General features: G+C 34.2%; 1 protein-coding gene across 1 annotated transcript in view; it reads left to right on the top strand.

The window, feature by feature from the left end:
* The window catches only part of LOC149770046 (uncharacterized), a gene marked incomplete at its 3' end in the record, with an annotated part of 60,092 nt that overhangs the window by 27,682 nt on the left and 18,019 nt on the right, over window positions 1-14,391 (top strand). The gene's annotated exons all lie outside the window — the stretch shown is intronic.

The raw sequence follows: 14,391 nt of genomic DNA, 5'->3' as shown, positions 1-14,391 counted from the left end.
GGGGTTTTCATTAATGACTTCCTATGATGTCAGTTTGGGTCCCTATGAAAATGGTGTCAATCTGTATTCCAAGATGGCCACCACATGACAATCTTTAAACACACGGTTTACACTAATAGACCTTTTACGAAAACTATTTAATGACAATGACAATGGTGCCAATCTGACATCTGATCTGGCTGCCATTAGTACCATTTGAAACTCGTGTTATTGCTTGTTTTCCTGAACTGTTTGTTGTATTGAAAAGGGTCTTTTGTGCTTAAAGACTTCGTATCATATGTAGATGATGCTAAATAAAGATGGTGACTATGAGACTTTAATATTGCGGTCATCTTGTAACTCTTGTCATGGCTACTATTAAACATAAGGTCATATGAACAAGGGATTTTCATTGACATTTTTTGTGTGATATCTAATTTGTTGTAAATCAAACTGGTATATATCTTGAAAATCTTGTAATCACTCCTTCTCATGAATATATGCTGATAAGATAAGGGGTTTAGTTATGATATCTAGTTGATCTTGGATGATGATGTCTCTGATCAGACCTTGAACACAAGGGTAATGGAGGTCATCTTGAAAAAACAGAATCAATACTCCTCTGAAAGGTATAGCTGTATCAACATACAGTTTTCTCTAAAACACTTCTCACTAAATGAAAGCAATAATGATGTAACCTCCCAAAATATGAAAAATCTCATTAAAACTACTTCTCCTGAGTGGAAGGATATATTTACATTTGTTAAAACTCTTCCTTCCTTCTCAATATCTGTTTCTTATGTCAAAATAAAGCTGAACCAGAATCAAAATCAAAATGGCTGCTTTGATGGTCATCCCGACAAGATCTTTTTATTGCTACTTCTCAATATTGGGTTTTCGTTAAACCATTATATCAATATATAACTGACTCAGAAGGAAATGCCTCTTATGCGGCCATCATCATGGATTCATAGTCGCCATCTTGTTTATTGGAAAAATTTAAATAATTATAGCTTTATCTAAACTAATTATGTAAATATATCATGATATTATCTAACACAATTTGAGTTTAGTTTTCTTCTTTCGATGATATCATGTTCAAGGACAAACGCAAAGACAAAATTCTGTATTATACCTACAGGTGATGTGCTTAGATGAAGATATGAGAAAATATGTTTGTTTCTGATTTGGTTTCTTTGAATTTCTCAAAATATCAGAGATTTGTTAAAGAAAATCAATAAATGTACCTATTTTGGAGTCTGCTAAATTGTTTTGGCCTCAAGAGCATAAGTACCTTCTGGAAATCCCTTTTGTTGTTTCTTTTTCAATTTCTAGTCTTGATAGTAAAATTACTCAGAAACCGTTTGACCTGGACCTAAAGAACTGGCATGACATTTGAGATACATATATACATGAACTACTTAAAGTGCTGGTCCATTTTACTGCATATTGCTAGTTCTATATGGTTTCATTTATTCATTGCTGTTATGTTAACTTTTCTTTTGCTGCAGTATGATATGGTCTTCATAGGATTTCAACAATGAGAGCGAAATACCCTTTGTTATCTCAATCAAAGGGTGAAATCTAAATTTCTGTTTGTGTGTCTGGCGGGGATAATATGAACTTCAAATCATAGAGTGAATCAGTATCATCATGACCTGATGATTTCTTTCTGAATATCACAATTATTGAGTAAATTTAAATAGTTTGAAAAAATCTTATCCTACTTATTATGTATATTTAATTTGTATTGTTTGTTAGCTTTTCTCCATTATTATATTTTAGGTATGTTTATATTGTGTGAATGAACTTGGACAGTAAACCAGTAAAGGGCCTACCCTGACTTGTGATATTTATTTTGTAAACAACTTAATTCATAGTTAATATTTCTCTGTGATTATAAATTAAATAGTCAGAACATTGTTAGTGGAGATAAACATGTTTACTTGTATCTGAATTTAGTACATTAAGTTTTCACTTGGAAATTTCAGAAATGTTGACAACTTGAGGTGTTCTAAAAAGGATGTTGACCCCTATCCTGGTTATGTCATTGTGACGTAACTTTTTATAGTAATGTTGTTTACTTCAAACATACTCATTCATACCTTAACATCTGATGTGGAATCAGTATTATCGTTGTGTTTAGTTTCTAATGTGAGAGGATATATTTATTTAAATTATTCACTGAAATTACAAAGTGTTCAGTATTTTCAGACTAAATCACTATTTTGGGATTGTCATCAATTCATTCTAGGACTCTTTGGATTAAATCATTGTGATACATCAAGACTCTTGGTAAATTAGCACATTTAAGGCTATTGGAACATCAACACTTTCAATATTGGAATCCATTTGATCACCACTGGAATTCATTTTGAACTCTACACATTTGGACTTATGATAGAACTTTTATGACTATTTGGGATTTAATTCACAATGTTGTAAATCTTTTTAAATTTTCATGTTCTATTCTAGACAAGTAAATCATTTGTTGAATATTACAAATTTTTTGGTTTCACTGTTTCCCACTACTTACTTTAAGACCATAGAGCCATAACATATGTGTGTGTGTATATGTATATATATATATATATATAATGGTTGAAATTTGGAGCTAAAAGAACTGGTGCCCTCTTTAGTGTGGCTTTTAACTTATCAAAAGTCTCATGACAATTTTCAGGCCAATGAAACTTGGTTTTCTTACTTAGCAAATTGGTCGGGGGTTCTACAGTTATGGAGAATACAGAAAAAAATTCCTATAATATTATCCAGCCATACCCAAAAAATCCCATCAGCAGTTTTATTTCTGACTATACTTTGAACTTGTCCTTGCCACACGATATGTCCTAGAAATGTAACACAAGCAGGGCAAAACTCACTTTTGGATAAATTAATTGTCAAATGTGCATCACTGAGTATCTCAAAAAACTTCTGAATTGTTTCCAAGTGATCTTTCCAAGTATCGTTGTAGATGATGACATTATCGATGTAAGCATCACAATTATGAAGACCTGATATAATCATGTTTATTAAACGTTGAATGTACAAGACGAACCTTTCATCCCAAATGGCATCACTTTATAATGATAAAGTCCATCTTGAGTTACAAATACTGAAATTACCTTTGCCCTTTTCATCAGTGGAATTTGCCAAAATCATTTCCAAAAGTCAAACTTGGTGACATATTTTGCATTTCAATTCTGTCAATGCAGTCATCAATTCTTGGCAATGGAAATGAATCTGTTTTGGTCATACTGTTTACTTTTCTATAGTTGGTGCACATTCGGAAAGTATTATTTGGTTTCGGCACAAGAATACATGGTGAACTCAAGTCACTTTTACTTGGTTCTATGCAAACCTTCTATGGCAAATACTGAATTTCTTCCTTCAAACATTCATGTGTGAGAGGGTTCATCCTGTACAGATGCTGTTTCACAGGTATGGAATCTGCAATTTCAGCATCATGGTAAATTGTATTTGTTCCTGTAAGAGCATTTGGAAACAAGTGCTCATCTTCAAATAATAGCTATTTTTCTTAACTGTTTTCTCTTGGCTGCAGATGTGAATGTTTCTGGTCCAGATTAATTAAATATCTGAATTCTGGAGATCGGTTGCTCCACAGTCGCTTAAATCATCACAGAGTAGGACAGATACAACTAATCGACTGTATGATTAAAGGGGCTGTCTCTGCCAACATACTCATTTTACATTTTTTTAGTGCAAAGTTGTTTTTGTTTTCACCTCCCTGCAGTATTAGTGATATAATTTTAAGTTACTTACTTTTTTTCAACTCTATATGAACCATAATACTTAGCCTGAAGAGGAATTTGAGGTATAGACAAAAGAGACAGAACTCTACCAGACTGAAAACTCTTTTCCTTGGTACAGTAATACCTCAAACATTCGCGAGGTTAGGTTCCAGAACCAGTCGCGGATCAGGAGGAATCGCGAACGTTTGGTACAAGTCACTAAAAATGCTAATAAATGCTTATTTCTAGGGTTTAAACCCTAAATATGACCCAAATCATGCTCCAAAAGCACTTTAATTGCATTTAAAAGTTAGCTTAATACATTACCCTTAAAAGGAGAAATAAATGGTTGACGTAAAAATAGAGTACAGTATCGCCTAATGGGTATTTGCCACACTAGCGCATTTACAGTACGGTACATGTATACTAATATTACCCATATACTAATTCATTGGCTGCTGTTTTCTTTTGCACTCACAGTAAGGTAAAACCAAGTAACGAATGGGATTGTAAACTTAATGACTGACGTTTTCTTTGTCATTGTCAGGAAGGTAAACTAGGTAAACTTCATATGTCACAGAAGTCACATAACAAAGGTACAATTCAATAAAATAAAGAAAACATGTACATAGAGGGTACCAATGAAAATTTCGCGAATCCAGAAACGCGAATGCACAAGGTATTACTGTATTTCTTTCGTAGCCAAATTTCATTTTTGACTGAGTAGAGTGAAGATTAGTTCTTGCTATTTCACAAGCTTTTCACAACTTATATTTGAAATCAGAAACATAGTCAAGAAGATAATATCAAAATCTTCATTTGAAAGGAATTTTTCTTTAAAAACGTCAATGGTCCATGGACAGTATGTGCAAAAACTAGTTCAAAGGGACTAAATCCTAGAGAATCTTGAACTGAATCCCTAATAGCAAACAACAGCAAATGAACACCTTTGTCCAGTCTTTTCCAGTATCAAAGCAGTATGATGAATCATGCTTTTCAAAGTTTGATGAAATCTTTTAACGTCCCTTGACTTTCATGGTGATAGTCAGAGGGCTTCAATTGCTGGATGCCTAATTCATGCATACCTTGCTGGAAAATTCCAGACATAATATTTGACCCTTGATCAGATTGGACTGATTTGGGAGGGCCAAATTGTGCAAAAAATAGCTTGCCCAAAGCGTTGACTATGCTTTTAGTTTTAATATTCATCACAGAAATTGCCTCTGGGAATATTGTAAATGCACACATTATGATCTAACAAGTATCGGTTGCCTGGCTTGGTCTTAGATAAGAGACTGACACAGTCTACCATTATTCTGCTAAGTCATTCATCAATGCAGATGGACCTACCATTTGACAAGTGTGACAAGATCGACAGTATTTACAAACATCACTTAATTTTCAGCCAATAAAAATGATTCAAGATCTTGTGATAAGTTTTACTGACACCAAAATGACCATCCAAAGGAGTTTCATGGGCTAGACAAAGACTTTCCTTTCGATATGACATAGTAACAACAATGTGATAGCTCACTGGCCACTCCTCACCAGCAGGTACCTCAGGTGGTCTCCATTTTCTCATAAGGACCCCATATTTACCCATACAGAAATTTCTTATGGATTCCGTATGGAATACTTATGGAATCTGTATGGAATAGATATGGACTGAAAAACTTATGGAATCAGACAATTTATTCCATATCAATTCCATAAGTACTTCACAGCAAGTGAAAATTCCATATGGAATAAAGTTGCAACTTTAATCCATAAGCACTTTTTTCCATATGGAAATCAGGCTCGTGTGTTATAGCATCATGGAAAATACTCTCTGAAGACTTAATAACTAAACCATCTGATTAAAATAGAAATGTTGGTGGGAGTTTGTGTACCTTTATATGTCAGTGTAGCTGATGTGGAAGGATGAATATATACTCATAAATTTTAAGAAACACATGTATGTCAGTTTTCTTTAATTTATTTCCACAGATGTTTAAAAACAAAGACATGACCAAAAAAGTAGGGAAAATGTAAACATGATCAGAAATTTAATATTAAAATACAAGCATAGATGAATCTTTGGTGCAAGGTGGATTTTAGGCTTGATCTAATGTTTATTCTGAAAAGTATTTTTTTTGGCTTCCTATTAAAATATGCTCTGCAAAAATCATGCCCTAGTGAAAATGTGACTTAAATTTCAGCAAAATCAATGAACATTTCTTGACATTCACTCAAATGTCCATTTTCAGTAAAATCATGGTATTTTAGGAGATTTTACCAAAACTTAAGAAAATATCAGTGAAATTTTGTGATTGAAATTTCACTGATTCTGCCAACATTTCTGAAAATATTAGTGGGAATTTTTTATTGAATTTTCACTGAGAGTTTGTCAAAAATTCTAAAAATATAGTGATATTTTGTGATTGAAAAATCACTGAAAGTTTAGTTTAAAAAAATATAAATAAGATATAATAAAATTTATTTTTGTTTCTTGTACAATTTGATTGATTTTCAGCAGCATTTATATTCCCTGTTTCTGATAGCTGTAATTGTATTGTTTATTTTGGGAACAATAACTTCTTTCCACATCTTTCTGTATTATATTTCTTTATCAAATTTTGTTATTGTTGTTGTTGTATTTTTTTAAACTTAAACTGGATTTAACTGCCCTCAAACAAGTTTTCTTGTTTTCTGTTTTGAATCAGAATTTCGCTTTTCTCCTGACCTGAATCTGATTTTCCTCGATATGGACCCTTTTTTTAATATCGTCTCCGAAACTTTTTAAAAATAATGCTCTATCCGGTCCCATTCCGCAACGGGCTTTCTAATAAGTATTTGTTCCGTTTATTATTTAAAGGGTGATCAATGTAAAGAGCTTTCTGATTGGTCAAAATTTTGTACTTGTCCAATGAGTCGTTGCGTAACGGAAACTGACGGGAATGCTAAACATGGCGATTTGAGCGGGATACGAGTTTGAATAACCATTTGAAAAATGTGCGGCAAAGAGAATAGCTTGAATCAAAGTCGATGGGAGCGTAATTGGTCAGTGTGTGTGAAAACTAAACGCCAGGATTAGCATTTCGCTTTTTGTGCCATAACAGCTCTACAGTAGCGGCTAACGTGCTAAATAGGACAAGGAATTGAACCAGGATAATTTCCAAGTTATATAACTCAAAACTGATTAATTTCCAGGATGCATTTAAGGAGGACAAAGTATAGATCACTGGTGGAATTCTTGCGAAATACCCATGTCTATCAAAAATGGTCATATCTTTGCGGAATTTTCTTGGCCCACGTAGAATCATCGTTCAATATCGTGAGGCATTATTGTGTATATTATCTAAATATTCTAGGTGTGTTGGAATTCAGTGTAAAATAACAGTACTTCTATCATGATAAACGTTTGTCACGCTGCTTGTTGAACAAGGACTAATTCAAGAGACCACAAAAGCATCATAGTTTGTACATTAATCAAAAATCAAGTCTGCAGTACAAGTGACAGCAGGCTTTTAGCATTTCTTTTCATGTCTCAAATGGATGCTTTTCAGTAATTTTGCATTATTTTCACAGTTGAATTTTTCAATGCAGATTAATATTTTATATATGTTTATGTGTTCACAGATGCCTGTGCATATATTCTAGGCTTGATACTTTGATTTTTAAAATCACTTAATTATTTAGTGTCAAGCCAGATTCTTCACATCATGTTGTATATACTATAAATATTGTACATAACAGATAGGCCTCAAGGTAGATTAGTTCTCCAATTAAGTTACCTTCTCTAAATAAAGTCATTATTATTATTAATTTTATTATTATTATTAACTCCCATATCTCTTGCCTTGGATGTCATATAATTACAACATCTGTAAAAAAAATCATGCAAACTTAATATCACCTTGGTTAATAAAGTCCTGTTTAAGTCATATTCATTATTAATCTGAAACCTTCTGAAATGTATGAAAAACTTCTGAAACTTCAGTAAAATACTATACAATGATCAAAATTGTAGTGAAATCTCACAAACATTTTAGTTAAATATTTGTGAAATCTCACCAGACTTTTCAGTGAAATGAAAAAGACTTAAAGGAGACCAGAAACCAATGGAAATATTGGATAATAATAAAGGTACTATAGCAGTAAACCTTATTCTGAAGTATCATCTGCGACCGAAATGCCAATATTAAAATATTGGCCTATCTTCGTGGAGCTGAATTTCCGTGACCTCGTATGCAAAATTTCCGCGCCTATTCGGTTACTTTCGGGATGTGACGTCATAGTAGCGACTCCAGCAGCCCAAGTGGGAGTTGCCAGAGTAAAAGACAATACCGTTTTGCGTTGCTTACGGGTGTAATAAAACATTAAGAAAAGCCAGTGGACAACATTTTTTTTTTCTTTTCCGAAAGATAAAGGCATACTGAAAGAATGGATATATTATTACAGACGAGTCGATTTCAAAGCAACACCATACAGCCCTATGTGCTCGTTACATTTCTCAAAGAACTGTTACGACAGGGATTCTGAAAAAATGGCAGCTCAAGGATACGCAAATGCTAGGCTTAGACAAAAAGTTGGCTCTGTTCCAGACATAACGTTGAATATTTTAAATCCTGGGAAAAGTGTTGAACGTGCGAGTTACGAAAATAGGCAGAAGGCCGAGTAAGTGACCACAAAATGCAACAATCAATTCACAGATCTTTTATCTACACCAGCAGTGCTAAAAATAAATCGGATAGCCCGACACCCTGGGTCCCTCTGGTTTTAGTTCCGGCCCATCCTGTATTCAAAATGAGGTGCCCGTCAGGCTTGTCGAAACAAAAATTGTTTGCCTGAGGAAACTTTGATCGCGCTGGTGAAATTAGTAAATGTATTTTCAAGATGTTGACATGCATGCCTTAACACGGCACAATCTAAATCAAATCAATACTGTCCAAGGTGAAATTTAGATTTGATTTTAATCAAATGGAGGCTTTGCCAAAAATAATATTCTAAACCTGTCGTGTTTCGAGAAAAAACAATTTTCAGTAATCTTATAAAAATTACAAATTTAAAAAAAAATCATTGTATACATGTAGTATATATAAACGGTAATCTGTAATGATTGGAACTGATATAAAATTATTCCTTGGGCAGTTTAAATAACAGCGATTAAAAGAAAAATCGTCAAAGTTTCACATTAAATGGCTGACAATAGAAACTGGGGGGGGGGGACTATTGACCCAACCCCTTGCCCCAATGTGCGAGCGCCCATGGGACGTACCTTTTCTCCATGTGATACGCCTTATTATTCTCCCAGGACAAGCCCATTTTGCATATTCTGGTCAGCTCTGGCTAAATTGCAAAATAGCTAAAGTTTTGATTTAAGTACGCAAACAATAAAGCCGATGTGACCGTTCCGGTGGCCTAGTGGTTAGAGCGTCCGCCTCGGATGCGGGAGGTCGTGGGTTCGATCCCCAGCCGAGTCATACGAAAGACTTTTAAAATGGTACTAACAGCTGCCTCGCTTGGCGTTCAGCATTAAGAGGTTAGTGTTAGGACTGGTCGGCCTGGTGTCAGGATAATGTGACTGGGTGGGACATCATGCTACATGTCTGCGGCATGATGCCCCAGTGCTAGACATAACTATAAACTGCCACATTGCAGACATCGTAGCGATATGACTGAAAAATTGTTAAAGCTACGTTAAAAATCAAAATCACATCACATCACAATAAAGCCGATGTGACTGATGAACATATTCCATCCTTGCATTGATCTTGTGAAAAGGACTGCCCTTCGGACATACTTCAAAGAAACCCTGTTCGACAGTGTGTGTGCGTGTGTGTAAGCACCAGCAGTTGATTGCCAAAATAAACGATGCCTATTTTGTTGTTACTTACGATGCCATGGACTTCAGGTTTAAGTCTTAATGCATGTAACACTGTTTGCTGAACAAAATATTTATTCACAATTAGTTCTTTAGGGCCACATATACTGCATGGTATATTTTGTTTTATTCCTTTTAATTTAATTATGGTAATTAAACTTTACATATACGGTCGAGGAATGTCAAGTGTTAACTGGCCGAGTTTCTTTGGCGGAAATGGAGATGCGATTTTTGTTTGCAGAGAAAATTTCACAGTGATCATTCATTTAAGCTAATTGGTGACAATTGTATTCTTTTAATTTTGTTATACTATAGTACTGTTGTAGTTGTTTAAAAACATCTGAAATTTACTTGGATAATGTTTAATTTTCACGTTCTATTTACAGAAGAAGAAAAAAAAAAAAAATGTGTGATATTAATTATTTCGTCCAGTGCCGGATTTAGACGTATGTGCGTGTGATTTGAATTTTTAACGTAGCTTTAACAATTTTTCAGTCATATCACTACGATGTCTGCAGTGTGGCAGCTTAGACTGTGGATTGCATACGTTATATCTATTTATAAACGGTTTGGGGTTGGTTTTTTCTTCATCTGACAAATGAAAATTGACAGACATAATGTAATTATCGGGACTTCGCTGCGAAAAATTTAGAGATATTACGAGATCGAGATGTAGATGAGGAAATACCCCCAAAATCAGGAGGTTTTTCTCCCGGCTTGAGAGTTGACAGGTATGAACTGTCCAGGCTTGTGGAATTTCAGTCAGGGCTTGAGTTTATTTAAGTCACCTGCCCGGGGCCTGTGCCTAAAAAAATTCTTTTAACACTGACCAGTACAGTACATAAACTATTATATCAGACTGCAGATTCAAGTTTTGAATGTGCAACCCAAATGTGGTCTCCTTCCGTCTGCCTCGCTCGCCAATGTTTATGTTTGTATTCGAGGACTGGCTAGTATTGCGTCACAGTACCACGTGATCTGTCGTCTCATTAAAACTCGGAAAAACTCGGCAATTTACGGAATCGTGGTATCTTCCATGCAATAAAATCACTACCCACTTACGATATTTAATTTATAAACATGTCAGTCGAATTAAAATCTGTAGAGAATTACATACGTAGAAGGAAAATTTTGATTTCTAGTCTCCTTTAAGTGATGCCATCATGGATTAGGCTTTGTATGCGAGAAAGAAAATGAGTACAAGAAAAACCTAAATCTTATTTGATAATGTCTGTCAAAATAAAATTTATATCCATTTTAAAAATTATGGTGAAATATTCATCATTGATTCCCAATAATGTCTAAGAATCATTAGGCAGTTTAATAGAAATCTGAAGCAGATTTTTTTATGGTTTAGACAGAAAGTACTTAAAAAAAACCGTCTGAAATCCGCCTTAAGTATGCCTGGAAATTTTTGTACAGGATGAACTTTTACCAAATTCCATATGAACTATTTACAAATTCCATATGGTATATTTGCCAACTCCATATGGACTATTCACAAATTCCATATGGAGTATTGCCAAATTCCATATGGATTATTCACAAATTCCATATGGATTATTGCCAAATTCCATATGGAATTTTAATTTTATTCCATATGGACAACCTACAGATCTCATGGACTAATTAGCATATTCCATAAGATTTTCCATACGGAGTATGTACGGAGTCCATAACATTTCCATATGGATACACTGAAATCCATAAGAGTGCTTTAACTATAGAATAGAAATGTCCATATGGATATTTCTGTAAAAGTACGTATGGATTCCATATCCATTCCATGTGGAAAATTTCGTACGGGTAAGAAAATAACAAACAGGTAGATTCAGTTTCACTAATAGCCATCTGAAACCAACAGAAGATCTCAGGATGTCGTTCATGTTCGACAATGAGTGATAATGTCGTTTGTCACTCTGATTAGAATAAAGAGAATGAGTAGTAAAAAGATGATCATTGTGATCAATACCTTTGGATTGATCCATACCAGCTGCAAATATGATGTCATCAAAAACTGACCAATAATTGTCAGCTAAAGGAATAATTTCCTGATCAACATCATTCTGAGAGCTTTTTTCACTATAGCTCTGGGTATAAATCAGGGATTACATTTTCAATAGGTCCAACTTTCTGAGCCAGAGAAGGCTTGTCAGTTATAAGTGGATTAACCAGATTCCTATTTTGATGGTTAAAGAAGTCACTGATAACAAAATACTCCAAGAAGCTCCTGTGTCCCTTAATACTTTAATAGGAATAGGCTCCTCAGAATCACTAACAAGTGATACATTACCTTTCAATATGAATGGTTCATAATTCTCCATAATAAAATCAGACAAGGGTTTGTTTGACTCTGCAGATACATTACTTTTAATACCTGACAGTGACCATGACCTCTTAGAAATAAGAGCAATGGAATAACTCTGTCTTTATTCTGTTTCTTACTTTTCAGTCTTTTGCAATTAGAAATGTTGTGCCTTCTCTTGCAGTATGTGCACTTATGAAGAGATACGGATTTCTGATCAGTCTTATCAGAAGTTTGATTTCAAAATGTTGTGCCAGATTGAGATTTGGAAGTATTCGTATGAGACTGTGATGGATTTTTACCAGATAACTGTTGAGAAGAAGACTTACTGACATATAAAACTTTCAAGGAGTCAAGGAATAATCAGCAGCTGTAAGAGTAGCATTTGTTTAATGTTTCCAACTTTTGTACATCAAGTTAGGTTTTGACATCATTGTGGATGCAATTTCTTGATGTTTTGACTAATATGAACCCTCTGAGGTTAGCGTAATCTCGATCAACCTTCTTTGCAGAGCATGACATATCAAATGGTTGATTTGCAAATTTGACATGGTTCTGTCCAGTTTATTTTCTACAATTCCTAAACCTTTGTCGATATGCCTCAGTACCAACTCATAGCCCTGTAAGATGTATATCATAACCACATCATAATCATCACTGCTGTATTGACAGTGAAATGTAAATATCACATTCTCTGCAGTACACTTTGTAATAACAAAGTCCAGTGCTGTCTTGGCCATTTCAAATTTTCAGCCATTTTCACAGTCAAGATAATTATAAAGTTATCAACTTCTTTTTCCGGAAAAGTGCGGGGAGTTACATTGATATTTCTGGTAACATCGAAACCTGAACTTGTGTAAAGAGGGTGGGTGGGTGCTTGCCACTAGTAAGTTCGAATTCTTTTGATAGGAATTACATTTATCCATCTTATCTCTATCTGTATTTCCATCTCTTCATTTTCTCTTTGCATCTCCAATTGCATCTCTCTCTGTCTCTGTCTCTCCTTTTCCTCTTTCTGCAATAGTTTTTCTCTTTCCTCTTTCTGATTATTGATTTCCATTATTTCATTTTGAAGCTGATGCGTTCTTAACTCTATTTCCAATTTTTTTTAAAATTTCAATTCTTTTAATATCATTTCAGAGCCAGATAGAGACTTACTAATCAAACCCAAAGCACTTTTATCAAACAATTCTTTTCCGCCAAGTATTGGACCAAAATATTGTTTATCTTGCTTCATTAATGAAGTCTTCACTTCAGAAAGATCATTTTGTCTGACAATGGCCAAATCAATGTTAAAGTATTCTGGTGGAGATCAAGTTCAAGGTGTGATCCAGTACAATCCGAATTGAACGTCGCACTGTGATTTCACAATGAAAGTTATGCATGTTGATGAACAAAGTCGAACTTATAGGTTATTGCATTTGTATGGGAAAATATAAACAATTTTTTTTCTGAGTAATATTGCACAACTTTGGGAGCACATTATTATTCCGAAAAAAATTAGTTCATATTTTCCCATACAAATGCAATAACCTATTTATTATATACTCATTTCGTTTTTCTACCTAAGGCTTAATACTAAATACTAATACCTATACCAGCTTTTCCATGACATGGATAATGTCATTTTGATTTGCAGAACTAACTATAAAAGCACATTTTGAGGGAATTCAAGAGATGCATAAATGTAAGTATAATATTACCAATTGTATTACCAGCTGAAGAAAGCATATGTTTATGCCCGTCAGAAGAGTACAGTCAGGAGTCTGTCTGCCTGTTGACGTCTAGTGCTTACGTTGGATTTGAAACGCCAAATAAGTTGATTGTGTTTGGGACCCCCTAGCAAAAATCAGGTTATAATATATAAACTGATGAGTGAAATTACTAAGTTTTGTGCATCTTTTTAAATCCTTGATGCCTTTGCTAAAATAGATAGGGGATTGAAACAGGAGTTCGTGTGAATCATGTAGGTTATACTGCCTATTTCAGTAATGGGTGTCATCTGATTACATATACCTTTAGAATCTGATTACATATACCTTTAAATGACACTTATTCATTTTATTTAGATCCTCATGTACACATACCTCCTTCTGAGGGTCATTATTTACACACCACTAGAAATGCATTCAGCAAAATCAATGTTAAATTATGTGGACCTTTTTGAAATGAGTCAACCTAAAGGTGTGATCTAATTACAAACTGGTTTGAATGTCACGCTGTGATGTCACAATGAAAGCTAAGGCATGATTCAATTACAAAACTGGATTGAAAGTCTCTCTGTGATGTCACTATCAAAGCTGTCATACTGATAACAATTCATTATTTGTTATGATAGACCCAATGTCCTTATATCATGACTCAGTTTTTAGTAAAAGCCATACAGGTCATGCATGTATTCAGTACTGACTATTTGAGTAACAGTTGCTGATTTTTAGAATTTGATTGAACTAATTACCTTTAAATGGTGATTATTCTCTTTATTTAGATCCCCC

Source organism: Sinohyriopsis cumingii, unplaced genomic scaffold (genome assembly GCF_028554795.1).
Source record: "Sinohyriopsis cumingii isolate HCF-2022 unplaced genomic scaffold, ASM2855479v2 utg002810l, whole genome shotgun sequence".
NCBI classification, from domain to species: domain Eukaryota; kingdom Metazoa; phylum Mollusca; class Bivalvia; order Unionida; family Unionidae; genus Sinohyriopsis; species Sinohyriopsis cumingii.
This window is presented reverse-complemented; position numbering and strand designations above follow the sequence as displayed.